At 34.2% G+C, this 19,376-nt stretch overlaps 1 protein-coding gene across 1 annotated transcript in view; it reads left to right on the top strand.

Moving 5' to 3' along the window:
- The first annotated feature begins 4,806 nt into the window (after positions 1-4,806).
- The window catches only part of sdcbp2 (syndecan binding protein (syntenin) 2), a 52,540-nt gene continuing 37,970 nt past the window's right edge, over positions 4,807-19,376 (top strand). The window contains exon 1 of the mRNA XM_062052598.1: positions 4,807-4,985. The gene's annotated coding sequence lies outside the window, so the exon portion shown is untranslated. The remainder of the gene's footprint in view (positions 4,986-19,376) is intronic.

Below are 19,376 nucleotides of genomic sequence, written 5' to 3'. Positions count from 1 at the left end.
CAGGAGTCAGGATCCAGGGACTAGCTCACAGCATACAGCAAGCAATACTCCAGCAATGACTGGAGAGCAAGGCAGGTATAAATAGCAGCCGACTGATTGACACCAGGTGTGGCCAGGTGCCAATCAGTCGCAGCTGAGGGGAACAGCGCTAAGGGAGGCAAGCAGGAAACTGAACAAAAATAAGAGCGCTGACAGGAAATAAAACACAAACATAGGGAAAACTAAAACATAACCAAAACTGTCAGTGACAAGCCTGACACTTGTATAGTTTCTGTCACGTTTTAAATATTTTATTAACAGTCTTGAACATTTCCTAACATTCTTTTACAGTTTATGTCACTTTTTAATTATATTAACAGTCTGTAATATTTCCTAACATTCTTTAATATTTTCTGTCATTTAAAAAAAAAAAATACAATGTTCCATAACAGTCTTGAACATTTCCAAACATTATCTTATATATTTTTTTATTTTTACATTTTCTAAGTCTCTAACATTTCCCAACATTCTTTTATAGTTTTTGTCACTTTTTAAATATTTTATTAACAGTCTTGAATATGTTCCAACATTCTTTAATATTTTCTGTGATTTTTTAAAAATAAATACAACGTTCCATAACAGTCTTGAACATTTCCAAACATTCTCTTATATTTTTTGTAATTTTTACATTTTCTAAGTCTCTAACATTTCCCAACATTCTTTTATAGTTTTGGTCACATTTTAAATATTTTATTAACAGTCTTGAACATGTCCCAACATTCTTTAATATTTTCTGTAATTTAAAAAAATAAATAAAATGTTCCATAAGACTCTTAAATATTTCCTACCATTCTCTTATATTTTCTGTCATTTTTACATTTTCTAACAGTCTTTAATATTTCCCAACATTCTTTTATAGTTTCTGTCACTTTCTAAGTATTTTATTAACAGTCTTGAACATGTCCCAACATTCTTTAATATTTTCTGTCATTTTAACAAATAAATAAATTCAAAACAGTCTGTAACATTTCCTAACATTCTTTTATAGTTTGTCACTTTTTAAATATTGTGTTAACAGTCTTCAACATGTCCTAACATTCTTTAATATTTTCTGTCATTTAAAAAAAAAAAAAAAAGTTCCATAACAGTCTTGAACATTTGCTAACATTCGGTTATATTTTCTGTCACTTTTAAAATATTTTATTAACAGTCTTTAACATGTCCTCACATTTTAAAAAAATATTTTCTGTCTTTTTTACATTTTCTAACATTTGTTAACATTCTTTTATAGTTTTTCATTTTTTAAATATTTCATTAACAGTCTAGAACATTTCCTGTTATTCTTTAATATTTTTTGTCATTTAAAAACAAATATATAAAATGTTCCGTAACAGTCTTAAACATTCCCTAACATTGTCTTATATTTTCTCTAATTTTTACATTTTCTAAGTCTCTAACATTTCCCAACATTCTTTCATAGTTTCTGTCACTTTTTAAATATTTTATTACTGGGCTTGAACATTTCCGAACATTCTTTAAGATTTTCTGTCATTAAATTTTTTTTTTAATAAAATGTTCCATAACAGTGTTGAACATTTCCTAAGATTCTCTTATATTTTCTGTCACTTTGTCAATAATTTATTAACAGTCTTTAACATATCCTCACATTTTTTTATTTTTTCTGTCATTTTTTAAATAAAGAAATATAATGTTCCATAACAGTCTTGAACATTTCCCAACATTCTTTTATAGTTTATGTCACTTTCTAAATATTTTATTAACAGTCTTGAAAATGTCTTAACATTATTTAATATTTTCTGTCATTTAAATTAAAAAAAAAAAAAAAGTTCCATAACAGTCTTGAACATTTTCTAACATTCTCTTATATTTTCTGTCATTTTTATATTTTCTAACAGTCTCTAACACATCCTAACATTCTTTCATAGTTTCTGTCACTTTTTAAATATTTTATTACTGGGCTTGAACATTTCCGAACATTCTTTAATATTTTCTGTCATTTGAATTTTTTTAAATAAAATGTTCCATAACAGTGTTGAACATTTCCTAAGATTCTCTTATATTTTCTGTCACTTTTTAAATATTTAATTAACAGTCTTTAACATATCCTTACATTTTTTAAAATGTTTTTTGTCATTTTTAAATAAAGAAATATAATGTTCCATAACAGTCTTGAACATTTCCTAACATTCCCTTATATTTTTTGGTCATTTTTACAATGTCTAACAGTCTCTAACATTTCCCAACATTCTTTTATAGTTTTGGTCACTTTTTAAATATTGTATTAACAGTCTTCAACATGTCCTAACATTCTTTAATATTTTCTGTCATTTAAAAAAAAAAGTGCAATCCCGGGCTCGTTTCTATTTTCTGTCAGTTTTGAAATATTTCATTACCGGTCTTGAACAGTTCCTATTTTTCTTTAGTATTTTTTGTCATTTTAAATAAATGAATAAAACGTTCCATAACAGTCTTGAACATTTCCTAACATTCTCTTATATTTTCTGTCATTTTTACATTTTCTAAGTCTACAACATTTCCCAACATTATTTTATAGTTTCTGTCACTTTTTTTATATATTTTAGTAACATTCTTGAACATTTCCTTACATTCTCATATATTTTTTGGCCATTTTTACAATTTCTAACAGTCTATAACATTTCCTAACATGTTTTTATAGTTTCTGTCACTTTTGAAATATTTCATTACCAGTCTTGAACATTTCTTATTTTTTTTTAGTATTTTTTGTCATTTTAAATAAATGAATAAAATGTTCCATAGCAGTCTTGAACATTTCCTAACATTCTCTTATATTTTCTGTCATTTTTACATTTTCTAAGTCTGTAACATTTCCCAACATTATTTTATAGTTTATGTCACTTTTAAAACATTTCATTAACATTCTTGAACATTTCCTAACATTCTTTAATACTTTCTGTCATTAAAAAAAAAAAAAAGAATAAAATGTTCCATGACAGTGTTGAACATTTCCTAACATTATCTTATATTTTCTGTCACTTTTTAAATATTTTATTAACAGTCTTTAACATATCCTTATTTTTTTTAAATATTTTCTGTCATTTTTAAAATGTCTAACAGTCTTGAACATTTCCTAACATTCTCTTAAACTTTCTGTCAGTTTTTAGATATTTTCTACAGCAGTTTTTACTATTTCTTAACATTCTTTAAATGTTCTGTAATTTTAAAAAAAACATTTTCTAACAGTCTTCAACCTTTCCTAACGTTCTTTTATATTTTCTGATTTTTTTAAAAACATTTTCTGACAGCCTTTAACATCTCTTAACATGTATTTACATTTTCTGTCATTCCTAAAGTATTTTCCTCAAGTCTTTAACATTTCAGAACATTCTTGTATATTTTCTGTCATTTAAAAAATAACAGTTTTTACCATTTCCTAACATTCTTTAAATTTTCTGTTATTTTGTAAACATTTTCCAACAGCCTCTAACATTTCATTCTTTGACAATCTTTTCCAGGATTATTTAACATCTTTTAACATACTCCGAAGTTTAAAAAACGACCAGAAAAAGGATTTATATTATTAATTAGAAGAAGTGTATGTTCATATTTATATTAAAAGTTATTTAGTATGTATTTTTTATTTTTTAAAATTTTCAACATTCATTTCAGGACCAGATGGGGGGATTACATCTCCTCTCTGGCCTGGGAACGCTTCGGGATTCCCCAGGAGGAAGTCGCAAATGTTGCTCTGGAGAGGGAAGTCTGGGGGTCTTTGCTGGAGCTGCTGTCCCCGCGACCCGATTCCGGATAAGCGGTTGAAGATGGATGGATGGATGGATGGTCATGTTTGACAATGTTGCAACCTTAAAGTGTGTTGGAAAATATTAACGTATGTGGGAGAATAACAAATATTGTATATTTAAAGATGAAAAATATATACAAAGATTACAATTGATGTAAATATTTTCTGGTCATGGAATCTTGAAGAATCTTGACAAATGCTGGAAAATATTGTTAAATAGTGTTTAAAAAATGCAAATTAATGTTGAAAATTGTAAAAATGTTAAAAACAATACATACTAAATAACTTTTAATATAAATATGAACATACACTTCTTATAAATAATAATATAAATCCTTTTTCTGGTAGTTTTTGAAACTTCAAAGTATGTTGAAAGATGTTAAATGTCAAATATGTTAATATATATATATATATATATATATATATATATTATGACTGAAAATATAAATATTTACTGGTCTTTTTTATTTTATTTATTTTTTTAGATTTATTTTATTTTATTTATTATTATTTATTATTTTATTTATTTTTTATTTTTTATTGTACAGTATTTATTTTTTACATTAATAAATTACATTACATTAATTTATATATATATATATATATATATATATATTTTTTTTTTTTTGCTGTTTGTTTTATTTTTTATTTTATTTATTTATTTAAAAAATATATATATATATATATATATATATATAATTTTTTTTTTTATTGTACAGTATTTATTTTTTACATTTTCCACCTAACTTCAATATTTCAAAACTGTCAATCATGACCAGATATTATGTAACATTGTTTAACGTTCTGCCTAAAAATATTGCAGAATGTTGTAAATAAATGTCATATTTATTTAATATGTCAAATAAATATGATCACCTTTGCAGTATAAAAATATTGTCACTGTATGGAAATGTGTGTTATATATTCAAAAGCTTCTTGTAATGAGTGTTTTATAATAAAGTCATCACGAGTCCAGGTCATGTGACCAGTGTGGGCGGGGTTTGTGACGTAACCGCGCTGTTTGGGGTCCGCGAGAGCTGGAATTTCAGGTGTGACGTCACTTTCCAGAATCCCCTTCCTTGGTCGACGGGAGCGAAAGAATAAAGCAACAACAACAAAAACAAGATTCAAAAAAAGACATTTGAACAGTGCGGCCGTCGCAGACTTTGGTCGGAAGAAGAAAACGAGGTTTGAACATTTCCAGGTGAGAGTTTGATGTCTTTCATGGTAGGCTAACGGTACATGCTAACGGTACGTGCTAGCTGTGTTTGTGCGTCACTTGAAATTCACATTCAGGACCAAGACGGACATCTTAGTCGTTTTAACTTCTTTTTTTGAGCATCTTAACAAACTAACTAAATATATTTACCAGTTGTAAACACGTTGGATAATGTCCATTCTTAGCGCTCTGTGGTAAGGTAAAGATCAAAGATGCTTCTTCCGCATTCTTTTTATTTCCTTCTTTTTTTTAAACTATTTTTGTGTTTATCACAACTTATTTTCCCAGTAATGTCTGTCTCTAAAAAGCATGTAAAATCTTGATAAATGCCAACATTTCCAAGTCGTTACCTGTGTTTTATTTTCCTCCTCACTTGTTCAAACAGCAAACTGCTGCCAAGAAGCACAACAACACCACCACTATTCAGTTCGACTCACATTCATCCTCTTTCCTTTTCTTTTACTCACACTCAACTTTTTTCTCCCTGGTAAATTACAACAAAGGTGGAACTTTAAAGATAAATATTAGAGATGTCCGATAGCCGATATTATCGGCCGATAAAAATGCTTTAAAATGTAATATCGGAAAATATCTGTATCGTTTTTTTTGTTATCGGTATTGTTTTTTTTTATTTTTAATTTAATTTTTTATTAAATCAACATGAACACAAGTTACATACAATTAGTGCACCAACCCCCAAAAAAACTCCCTCCCCAATTTACACTCATTCACAAGAAAGGGTTGTTTCTAGGGCTGTGAATCTTTGGGTGTCCCACGATTCGACTCAATATCGATTCTTGGGGTCACGATTCGATTCAAAATCGTTTTTTTTTTTTCAATTCAACACGATTCTTGATTCAAAAACAAGTTTTTTTCCCGATTCAAAAGGATTCTCTATTCATTCAGTACATAGGATTTCAGCAGGATCTACCCCAGTCTGCTGACATGCAAGCAGAGTAGTAGATTTTTGTAAAAATCTTTTATAATTGTAAAGGACAATGTTTTATAAACTGATTGCAATAATGTAAATTTGTTTTAACTATTAAATTAACCAAAAATATGACTTATTTTATCTTTGTGAAAATATTGGACACAGTGTGTTGTCAAGCTTATGAGATGCGATACAAGTGTAAGCCACTGCGACACTTGTTAATTTTTTTTATTTTTTTTAAAATGTCTAATGTTAATGTCAATGAGGGATTTTTAATCACTGCTATGTTGAAATTGTAACTAATATTGATACTGTTGTTGATAATATTCATTTTTGTTTCACTACTTTTGGATTGTTCTGTGTCGTGTTTGTGTCTCCTCTCAATTGCTCTGTTTGTTGCAGTTCTGAGTGTTGCTGGGTCGGGTTTGGTTTTGGAATTTGATTGCATTGTTATGATATTGCTGTGTATTGTTTTGTTGGATTGATTCATTTAAAAAATATTTTTTTTAAATAAAAAAATAAAAAATCGATTTAAAAAAAAAAAGAGAATTGATTCTGAATCGCACAACGTGAGAATCATGATTCGAATTCGAATCTATTTTTTTCCCACACCCCTAGTTATTTCTTTCTGTTATTAATATTCTGGTTCCTACATTATATATCAATATAGATCAATACAGTCTGCAAGGGATACAGTCCGTAAGCACACATGATTGTGCGTGCTGCTGGTCCACTAATAGTACTAACCTTTAACAGTTAATTTTACTCATTTTCATTAATTACTAGTTTCTATGTAACTCTTTTTATATTGTTTTACTTTCTTTTTTATTAAAGATAATGTTTTTAATTTATTTATCTTATTTTATTTTATTAGTTTTTTAAAAAAGGACCTTATCTTCACCATACCTGGTTGTCCAAATTAGGCATAATAATGTGTTAATTCCACGACTGTATATATCGGTATCGGTTGATATCGGTATTTGTAGTTAAAGAGTTGGACAATATCGGATATCGGCAAAAAGCCATTATTGGACATCCCTAATAAATATGATTGATTGGCAACACTAAATTGGCCCTAGTGTGTGAATGTGAGTGTGAATGTTGTCTGTCTATCTGTGTTGGCCCTGCGATGAGGTGGCGACTTGTCCAGGGTGTACGCCGCCTTCCGCCCGAATGCAGCTGAGATAGGCTCCAGCACCCCCCGCCTACCCAAAGGGGACAAGCGGTAGAAAATGGATGGATGGATGATGACCACCACAGAAGACTGCGTTTATTCTGCAGGCCAAAGTGAACCAAATCTGTTTTTTTTTCCAGCTGACTGTTTACACTGCTAACCGAATGTGATCTTTAATCAGACTCTTAATACAGTTGTTGGAGGTACCGAACCCCACCAGTTTCATATGCGCATTCACCGAACCCTTCTTTAGTGAAAAATACAATGTTTATTTTTTTTCAATTTCAAGACAAATGTATATGTTTTTGGTAACGCTTTAGTATGGGGAACATATTCTAAGTAACAAAGACTTACTTTACAGTTACTTGGTTAGAGGTTTAGGGCCAGGGTTAGAGGGTTAGGGTTATAATAAGGCCATGCCGAATAAGGCATTAATAAGTACTTAACAATGACTAGTTAAGAGCCAATATGTTACTAATTTGCATGCAACTAATTAATGGTGAATACGTTCCCCATACTAAAGTGTTACCATGTTTTTTTTACTGTTGCACAAAATGAACCGTGCATGAACATCACCTTGTTCAAAGAACAAAATCAACACAGTGCATAAACTCACAACAAATTACACACCTGCAAATCAGTCTGACTTCTGCTGTTGCCGTATCCGCAGTACGCCGATAGGGAGAAGTTTTTATTTACACGATGAGTCGGGTGTGTCTTGACCTTCGCCGAACCCCTAGGGTTCGATCGAACCCAGGTTAAGAACCACTGCTCTAATATAAGCGCACACAGGCCCCAATGTGGCCCCGACGTCACTTGCATGCACAAAGGAAGGTGATCTGTCGAAATGAGCTATCTCTCGTAAATGAAGAGTTGACTTGTCACTAGTGTTACAGACCTTGTGGCTAGAGTGTCCGCCCTGAGATCGGTAGGTCGTGAGTAGAGATGTCCGATAATGGCTTTTTTGCCGATATTGTCCAACTCTTAATTACCGATTCCGATATATACAGTCGTGGAATTAACACATTATTATGCCTAATTTTGTTGTGATGCCCCGCTGGATGCATTAAACAATGTAACAAGGTTTTCCAAAATAAATCAACCCAAGTTATGGAAAAAAGTGCCAACATGGCACTGCCATATTTATTATTGAAGTCACAAAGTGCATTATTTTTCTTAACATGCCTCAAAACAGCAGCTTGGAATTTGGGACATGCTCTCCCTGAGAGAGCATGAGGAGTTTGGGGCGGGCGGGGGTAGCGGGGGGTGTATATTGTAGCGTCCCGGAAGAGTTAGTGCTGCAAGGGGTTCTGGGTATTTGTTCTGTTGTGTTTATGTTGTGTTACGTTGAGGACGTTCTCCCGAAATGTGTTTGTCATTCTTGTTTGGTGTGGGTTCACAGTGTGGCGCATATTTGTAACGGTGTTAAAGTTGTTTATACGGTTTATACGGTCACCCTCAGTGTGACCTGTATGGCTGTTGGGCCAACATGCAAAGGCAGTGCCTTTAAGGTTTATTGGCGCTCTGTACTTCTCCCTACGTCCGTGTACACGTTTTAAAAAGTCCTAAATTTTACTTTTTGAAACCGATACCGATAATTCCCGATATTACATTTTAAAGCATTTATCGGCCGACAATATTGGCAGTCCGATGTTATTGGACATCTCTAGTCGTGAGTTCAAACCCCAACCGAGTCATACCAAAGACTATAAAAATGGGACCCGCTACCTCCCTCACTCAGCGCCAAGGGTTGGAATTGGGGGTTAAATCGCCAAACAAAAAAATTATTCCTGAGCGTGGCTCCTGCTCACTGCTCCCCTAACCTCCCAGGGGGTGAACAAGTATATGTTGATATCAACTATGTGTCTATCGCAATATATTAGGGGTTGTAACGGTACACAAAAATGTCGGTTCGGTACGTACCTCGGTTTAGAGGTCACGGTTCGGTTCATTTTCGGTACAGTAAGAAAACAACAAAATATAAATCTTCTGGTTATTTATTTACCAAATTTGCAAAATCTTCCACCAAAACTATTTTTCTTAGTGTAATATTTGATGTGAAGTAATTGGAACCTTGGATAGGTCAATAATTCATAATAACATTGATTTTGATTCAATATTATGTTTTGAGCAATGACAGTTTGAAAGAAAAAAAAACAGCTTTGTTTTATTAGTCAACAATGCAACTTTTTCTAAATTACATTTCACCTTTAAGCTTTTTTATTTCACTTTTTTTATGTTTTTGTTTATTTTAATAGTATTTTTAGAATGTGCCGTGGGCCTTTAAAACATTAGCTGTGTGCTGCAAATGGCACACTTTTGACACCCCTGCTATAGATAATAAAAAATTAAATCTGATAAATCTATGGATAAAAAGCAGAGCCTGGCGACGCATGCGCGTTTATCATAACTCTCTCGCTCTCTCTGTCTCTGTCCCTCCCTCACCAATGCTGCTGCGCGCACAATTTGTTTTGTTGTTAACCCCTTCTTAACCCTGAACGTACATTGAAATTACACGCAACCCTAACTCAAAATGCCGGACATTTGAGGCATTTAAGAAATTCCGCCCGGACAGCCCCGCAAAAGAGGACATGTCTGGGGAAAAGAGGACATATGGTCAGTTTATCGTAGCCCTGTCGTTGCTAGCGTGCCGTGTGTTGTGCCTCGGTGTGCATTGTTTACACAACGTATGTTACGCTACTTAATATGTCCGTGTGGAAACTCGTTCGGTACACCTCCGAACCGAAACCCCCGTACCGAAACGGTTCAATACAAATACACGTACCGTTACACCTAGGGATGATGCTCGAAACCGATTTTCCCGGTTGTTCGATAAGAAAGGAACCGAGTCCTCGGACTCTAATCCCTTTTTGAGAACCGGTACCCGTTATCGAGGCCACTATAGTAAAGAAAAAGAGTTGGTTCTTTATTCGAATCCCTGGGAACGAATCCCAAATAGGCAATGTTATGCCCATTTGATTGTAGACTCTTACTGACACCTTGTGGCGATATGAAAATACTCCACGTCATTAGTCTGGCCACTTCCGGGTTGGCGAGTTCATGAGACAATTGAGAAGTAGACAAGTTGTGTTAGCTCCTACAAGCCTTGGAAAAGATAAGTCTGTAAGTAAACTGTTTAATTTGTTTATGTAACTCAATATTAAGGTGGAAAGTGGTTAAATTTAAAACTAAGATGTTTATTGAAAAACGATTTTTGTGCACTGTTTCAATGGATGATTTGAGGACTTAAAATGGCTGCCAGTCGTGTATTTCCACCATCGAAATAGTTTCAACACTCAGAAGTATTTGTTTGATGATAGTACTGTATATTTGTGTGAAGCTAATATTTACATATTGTGTATTACATTTGAGTATGTTAATTGAATCACATAGCTTATACATTTGTCATTGTGTGTATTTCAGTTTTAAAAAAATAACAGTCCAGTGCAAGACAAAAGTAAAGATAGGAAAAGACAAAGCAAGATCAACAACAATAAAGAGCCAAAATTGATTAATCTGCTTTGGAACTTTATTAGACGTATTGGATTGTTTGTTAGCTGTCCGCCTGTGTGTGTAGTTAGTATGTTCCAATAGCAGCAGAAGTGCACTTTTTGGAGAGCTGTATTATTTTCAGTTTTGTGCCCAAGGGACTGATTTTATTTAACACTATATTATTATTTATACACCTATAGTGATCACAGAGACTGGTTGTTTTTGTGTTACTGTATATATTAGTTTTTCTGAAAAATTCCACTTATAATACTTTGGGTAACAACAGTCAATATTTTTTTTTATTTTTTTTTTAGGGGGATAACAGTCAATATTTATTTATTTATTTTTTTATTTTTTTTTGTTATAAAATAAATGTGAGCTTTTGTTAAACCAAATATTGTGTTTTTTCCCATTTACAACAACCTATCTGGATTCGATAAGGAATCAGTTCGATAAGAGGATTCGATAATAGGCTCGAACTTGATAATTTCTTATCAAACATCATCCCTAGGCTCGAACTTGATAATTTCTTATCAAACATCATCCCTAGTTACACCCCTACTATATATAGATACATATATATATAGCTCTAATACTGATTTTGCCGGTCTCTCCTTTTGTGTGTATCACAAAGTAGATGCATACTAATCATTTATCAAGATTGGAGCTCGTTTACCAGGAAGTGATGATGTCACGGTTGGTAAAACACTTCATGGATGTATCGCTAGCGTGCATAGGGCGGTTTTAACGGGAGACGAGTGATTCATACGTTGAAGTGCTAAGTAAACAGTACGTTGTCTTCAGACAGGGCCCTTTGTGTCGCCCAACACAACGTGCTACTGTGCTGTCTGGAGTGTGAGATGTTGCATTGATGTCACAATGATGCACTTCTTACAGAGACCACTCGAGGCACTTTTTATAGCGTGAAAAATGTTGACATAAATCTGAGCAGGTTTGTTTACACAATATGTCAAACGGTCTTAAACCGTACACCACCTCCCAGTCGTCTTGCCAATCAGCAACAATATTATAGAACGATATACTTTAGAGTAGTCAGTGTACAGCTTGTGTACATGTAGCATAAACATCTCACACTTCACAGCAGGGGTCTTTTTTCCAGGCCAAGGACTCCCAAACCGATGAAGAGTAGGGCTGCAACAACTAATCGATTAAAATCGATTATAAAAATAGTTGGCGATTAATTTAGTCATCGATTCGTTGGATCTATGCTATGCGCATGCGCAGAGGCAATTTTTTTAATATTTATTTTTTAAATTTTTTTTATTTAATTTTATTTTTGTATAAACTTTTATTTATAAACTGCAACATGTACAAACAGCTGAGAAACAATAATCAAAATAAGTATGGTGCCAGTATGCTGTTTTTTTTCTCAATAAAATACTGGAAAGGATAGAAATGTAGTTTGTCTCTTTTATCCGATTATTAATCGAAGTAATAATCGACAGATTAATCGATTATCAAATTAATCGTAAGTTGCAGCCCTAATGAAGAGAAGCGCATATTTGACATTAAACTGCTCTTCTCACTGTGCAATACTAACAATATTCAATCAATAACAGTATTGTGCCGCCAATCGCTGGATGGCAACCGGCGCTCTAATCGCCAGCTGACAACTAACACGCTAATCACCATCTGGCAACTGGTGCGTTAATCGCTAGTTAACAACTAGGGCTTTTTGCTCGCTGGCAACTAGTGCGTTAATTGTTAGCTGCCAACTAACAAACCAATTGCTAGCTGATAACTAGCGCGCCAATCGCTAGCCTACAACTAAGGCGTTAATCGCGAGGTGGCAACTAAAGCGCTTATTGCTGGCTGACAACTAGTGCACTAATTGCGAGCTGGCGACCAGCACATTAATCGTTCGATGGCAAATATCGTGCTAATGGCTAGCTGGCAACTAGCGCGTTATTTGCCAGCTCACAAATAGGGCGTTAGTTGGTAGCTGGCGACTAACAAACCAATTGCTAGCTGATAACTAGAGTGCCAATCGCTAGCTTACAACCAAGGCGTTAATCGCGAGGTGGCAACTAAAGCGCTTATTGCTGGCTGACAACTAGTGCACTAATTGCGAGCTGGCGACTAGCACATTAATCGTTAGATGGCAAATATCGTGCTAATGGCTAGCTGGCAACTAGCGCGTTATTTGCTAGCTCACAAATAGGGCGTTAGTTGGTAGCTGGCAACTAACAAACCAATTGCTAGCTCATAACTATAGTGCCAATCGCTAGCTTACAACCAAGGCGTTAATCGCGAGGTGGCAACTAAAGCGCTTATTGCTGGCTGGCAACTAGTGCACAAATTGCGAGTTGGTGACTAGCACATTAATCGTTAGATGGCAAATATTGTGCTAATGGCTAGCTGGCAACTAACGCGTTATTTGCTAGCTCACAAATAGGGCATAAGTTGGTAGCTGGCGACTAATGCACCAATCGCTAGCTTACAACCAGGGTGTTAATTGTTAGCTGGCAACTAACGCGCTAATCACCATCTGGCAACTGGTGCGTTAATCGCTAGCTAACAACTAGTGCTTTTTTGCTGGCTAGCAACTAGTGCGTTAGTTGTTAGCTGCCAACTAACACACCAATTGCTAGCTAATAGCTAGCGCGCCAATCGCTAGCTTACAACTAAGGCGTTGATCTCTAGCTGACAACTAGGGGGTCGATCGCGAGGTGGCAACTAAAGCGCTTAATGCTAGCTGACAACTAGCATGCTAATTACTAGCTGGCAACTGACGCACCCATTGGTAGCTGATAACTCACACATTAATCATTAGCTGGCAACTAGTGTGCTAATCGCTTGCTGACAACTAGTGCCACTAGATATTTACACGGCAATGTGTGTGTTGATACTACATCTATACTACTATAAAAGCAGCACACTGACTTCTCTTAAAAACTTAACTTTATTTATTACTCCAGTCCAAACTTGTGTGTGTGTGTGTGTGTGTGTGTTAGGGATGATACTCGAAACCGGTTTTCCCGGTTGTTTGATAAGAAAAGAACCGAGTCCTCGGACTCGAATCCCTTTTTGAGAACCAGTACCCGTTATCGAGACCACTATAGTAAAGGAAAAGAGTTGATTCTTTATTCGAATCCCGTCCCGACCAGAAATGCTCCGTGGGACATCACAATAAATGACGTCACGTAGCTCAGTCATTAGGCGCAGGTAGCGAAAGCAGGAAAACAATGGACGGTAAAAAGCGCTCCAAGGTGTAATAAAGTTCAAAACAAAAGCTATACTCCATCGAATAACTTTACTGAGAGATTTTAGCAGGGTAAAACACATGACGAATACTTTTACGACCAACCGGAAACATAGCAACGCACCTCCTTTACGGCAGCTGTCGCAACGTTCTTAAAACAACCGCACCACATACATATATATACAACATATCTCCCTTTTTTAACTTTTGTTTTTCTTTCCTTGTAAACAAAACAAAATCACACTGTAGATGTGTTGTCGGTCTAATTATAAATAATGCAGACGAGGCGTGTTGGCTGAGTTCTTGACGTTTACTTTCACAGCGTGGCAACATGCAACACTTTTCGGGGCTACCGCGCATGCTCGTAACTCCCGTTGCATGCTGGGTAGTGTAGTTGTTATATTATCTAGCTCATAACATTTTTCCCCCATAAAGAAATAATGTTAACTCAATAAAGTGTATTTCTTTTTTTAGCTTTAACTTTTCATTTATTAGCATTGTAAACACATTTGCAAATAACTTTTCTCTTCATAGAATGTTCTTTCAATAAAGAAATAAAGTGCAAAAATGTCAAAGCATCATAACAAACAGTTATGTCCAATAGCAGCAGAAGTGCACTTTTTGGAGAGCTGTATTATTTTCAGTTTTGTGCCCAAGGGACTGATTTTAATTAACACTATATTATTATTTATACACCTATAGTGATCACAGAGACAGGTTGTTTTTGTGTTACTGTATATATTTGTTTCTCTGAAAAATCCCACTTAATATACTTTGGGTAACAACAGTCAATATTTATTTATTTTATTTTATTTTTTTAGGTGGGTAACAGTCAATATTTATTTATTTATTAGATTTTATTTTTTTATTATATAATAAAAGTGAGCTTTTGTTAAACCAAATATTGTGTTTTTTTCCATATACAACAACCTATCTGGACTCGATAAGAGAATCGATAAGGAATCGGTTCGATAAGAGGATTCGATAATAGGCTCGAACTCGATAATTCCTTATCAAACATCATCCCTAGTGTGTGTGTGTGTGTGTGTTGTGTGACACATCTTGTGATTGTGACGTTATGATAATGAGGACTTGTTTGCAACGCTTCCCTTTTTTTAATGTTTTTATTATCATCTGTGCCTCTTTATGCTTTTGTAACACAAAGAAGACACACAAGTATATGTTCTATGATCTATCATTACTATAAATGCATGTTTTAGAATAGAATAGAAAGTACTTTATTGATCCCTGGGGGAAATTCAGCACCACAGTTCGCTCACAATAGACAATAAACACTTAGGTATTTTTTACATGTGAATATTATAAATACAGTCTATTATACAGTATTATTCACATGTGAATGATATAAATACAGTCTATTATACAACATTATTCACATGTGAATGATATAAATACAGTTTATTATACAACATTATTCACATGTGAATAATATAAATACAGTCTATTACACAGCATTATTCACATGTGAATGATATAAATACAGTCTATTATACAGCATTATTCACATGTGAATGATATAAATACAGTCTATTACACAGCAGTATTCACATGTGAATAATATAAATACAGTCTATTATACAGCATTATTCACATGTGAATAATATAAATACTGTCTATTATACAGCATTATTCACATGTGATTAATATAAATACAGTCTATTATTAGGGTTGGGTATCGTTTGAATTCGAACAATTCCGATACCGATTCCGGTTCTTTGTTTCCATTCCGATTCCTGACGATCCTCGGTTCCGATTCTTTTAAGAGGCAGGGTCAAAAAAAAGTTTAGGATATTTTAAATGAGCTAGCTAACCTACAGTCTTTCTGAATGAAATAGTCTGACATTCTCCATCAATTTTAATTCTATTAACTTTTTATGAACTTTACTATAAATTCCTCACAGGGCTGTCTTCAACTAGAATATAAATATCAAATCTATGAACTTGAATATAAATATTATAAATTATGAATACATTTTCCCAGGGGTACACTTTCCTCAAGAGAGCTTTATTTTTGAAAACCTCATGAAAACACATTTACACACACAAGTGTATGAGGCTGCAGGTACTTAAACATGTTACCGTGCTCCTACTGATGGGCTAACCTGGTGCAGAAAAGCAAATAAACAATAAGAAACAACTTGCAAAACCCAGTCCAGATTAGCAGCAGGTACAGTATAAAATCAGAGACAGTTCTTGTTTAGGAAAATGACCATATCCGTCTTCTCAGGCAGGATGCGTGAGCGTTCTGGACAGATAGTGTCTCCTGCTGTGGAAAATACACGTTCACTGGGTGTGGAAGAAGCTTGAACGCATAAATAGGAGAAAGCGCGATCTGACAGCAAAGGATAAGTCTTTTGTTGGTTCCACCATCATGCAGCAGGGTCGTCAGACATAAGTATCTGTGGAACGTCCTGGTACATCTGCAGCTCTCTCTCCACTCGTTTCTTGATGGACATGGAGCTCTGTTATTTTGCGGTTATTTCTTTTTTTTTTGTAAAGTAAAGCCACACTTTCGACCGCCGACGCCCGCTATCCATGCCTGAGCTTGACTGACTCGCTCGGCTATGCTAACACTTCCGGGGGTGGGCGCTTCTTGGTTGGTGCTCAGCGGCTTCTTCTTCCGGTTCGGCGGACATTTTTTTTTTTTTTTTTTTTTCCCGGTCGGCGGACTGGGTATCGAAAATAGGAATCGAAATTTAAACTTTTGAACGATACCGGGAGAATCGGAAAGTTAGTCCCGGTTCCAATCGATACTCGATACCCAACCCTATTTATTATACAGCATTATTCACATGTGACTAATATAAATACAGTCTATTATACAGCATTATTCACATGTGAATTATATAAATACAGTCTATTATACAGCATTATTCACATGTGAATAATATAAATACAGTCTATTATAAAGCATTATTCACATGTGAATAATATAAATACAGTCTATTATACAGCATTATTCACATGTGAATAATATAAATACAGTTTTATTATACAGCATTATTCACATGTGAATAATATAAATAGTCTATTATACAGCATTATTCACATGTGGATAATATAAATACAGTCTATTATACAGCATTATTCACATGTGGATAATATAAATACAGTCTATTATACAGCATTATTCACATGTGAATAATATAGTCTATTATACAGCATTATTCACATGTGGATAATATAAATACAGTCTATTATACAGCATTATTCACATGTGGATAATATAAATACAGTCTATTATACAGCATTATTCACATGTGAATAATATAAATACAGTCTTATTATACAGCATTATTCACATGTGAATAATATAAATACAGTCTATTATACAGCATTATTCACATGTGAATAATATAAATACAGTCTATTATACAGCATTATTCACATGTGAATAATATAAATACAGTCTATATTTTCTATATTTCCCTCATCCATCCATCCATTTTCTACCGTTTGTCCCTCTCGGGGTCACAGGGGGTGCTGCAGCTCCCTCATTTTGGTACAATTAGTCCCATAGGACATAATATACATAGATAATCTGTTCCGGGGTCAAACTGTCCCCATAAAACCTGTATTAACTGTGCAGGCATTGTTTTTATTTAACATTCTCAGCTGTCAAGTGTAAAAATAAGTGAATCACTGTCATAAACCAATAAATAAAACTAAAACAAAGTAATGTATTAACATTCTTAACTGTAATAAAAGTCGACTACTACAAGTAAAACTACTTGCCATTTGTAGAGAGGAAAGGAAGGTGTTTGCGGAACAATACTTTCACCGAGCAATGTTTTCCAAGTGCAATGGATAGTGTTGCGCAGTATGTAGTAAGTGTATTTATAAGTATTTTATATGTTAAAAAAAATTAAATATTATATGCTCTTTTCTGTGGTTATCATCAGTCTTTTGCATGGCCGGTGTTCAAATAAAAAACAACCTTTGATGCTCACTGAGCTGAAAAGTCCCATGGGATTTGCTGAAGTCTCATGAGACTTTGCACGGGAGGAAACGTTGACTGACCTGTTTAGCTAAAGTAGCATTTTGGTTGGTTGAAATGTATTTCGACCATGTCTACAGTATCAATATGATGTATCAAATATTTAACATATTTTCAATGAGTTCTAAATACAATTCAATAAATTCACAACATTTTATCATAATTCTTCTTATTTGTACTTTGTAAACACTTTTAGTTTGAACAGCTTCTTAAACTGGATCATATTAGTACGTTGTTTGATTTCTTTACTTAATCCATTCCATAATTTAATTGTATATTCTGATATGCTGAAGGTTTTAAGTGTTGTACGTGCATACAAATGTTTTAAATTAGATATTTCTGTAAGGTTATATTTGAGAAGAATTGTTGTACATTCTTGGCTAGCAGGTTATAGTGTGCTTTTGCAAATGCACCAACCAAATCATTGAATTCCAATATCCTGGATTTAATAAATAAAGTGTTTGTATGTTCTCTATATCCAACATTGTGTATTATTCTAACTGATCTTAAGCATTTTAGCATCAGTTCATCTTTTGGACGTCGTAAGTGTAGCTGTTGGAAATAGCGAAAGGGAACCGAAAGTGAGACAATATTTCCTGCGGGGCGAAACATTGTACAAAACCCAAAACCAGTGAAGTCGGCGCGTTGTGTAAATGGTAAATAAAAACAGAATACAAAAATTTCAACCTATATTCAATTGAATAGACAAGATACTTAACGTTCAAACTAGTAAATGTTGTTATTTTTTGCAAATATTAGCTCATTTGGAATTTGATGCCTGCAAGGTGTTTAAAAAAAGCTGGCACAAGTGGCAAAGAAGACTGAGAAAGTTGCGGAATGCTCATCAAACACTTATTTGGAACACCCCACAGGTGAACAGGCTAATTGGGAACAGGTGGGTGCCATAATTGGGTATAAAAGCAGCTTCCGTGAAATCTTCAGTCATTCACAAACAAGGATGGGGCGAGAGTCACCACTTTGTGAACAAATGCGTGAGCAAATTGTCCAACAGTTTGGTCCGCCGGACCAAAAAGGAAAAGAACCATCCGGATTGTTCTAGGCGCAAAGTTCAAAAGCCTGCATCTGTGATAGTAAGGGGGTGTATTAGTGGCAAAGGCATGGGTAACTTACACATCTGTTAATGCTGAAAGGTACATACAGGTTTTGGAGCAAGGTCTTTTTCATGGACGCCCCTGCTTATTTCAGCAAGACAATGCAAAGCCACATTCTGCACGTGTTACAACAGCGTGGCTTCGTAGTAAAATAGTGCAGGTACTAGACTGGCCTGCCTGTAGTCCAGTCCTGTCTCCCATTGAAAATGTGTTGCGCTCTATGAAGGGTAAAATACCACAACAGATCTTTAGTCTGTTGAAAAACCTAAGCTGTACATCAAGCAAGAATGGGAAAGAATTCCACCTGAAAAGCTTCAAAAATGTGTCTCCTCAGTTCCCAAACGTTTACTGAGTGTTGTTAAAAGGAAAGGCCATGTAACACAGTGGTAAAAATGCCCCCGTGACAACTTTTTTGCAATGTGTTGC

This window comes from Entelurus aequoreus, linkage group LG07, assembly GCF_033978785.1.
Source record: "Entelurus aequoreus isolate RoL-2023_Sb linkage group LG07, RoL_Eaeq_v1.1, whole genome shotgun sequence".
In the NCBI taxonomy this organism is placed as follows: domain Eukaryota; kingdom Metazoa; phylum Chordata; class Actinopteri; order Syngnathiformes; family Syngnathidae; genus Entelurus; species Entelurus aequoreus.
This window is presented reverse-complemented; position numbering and strand designations above follow the sequence as displayed.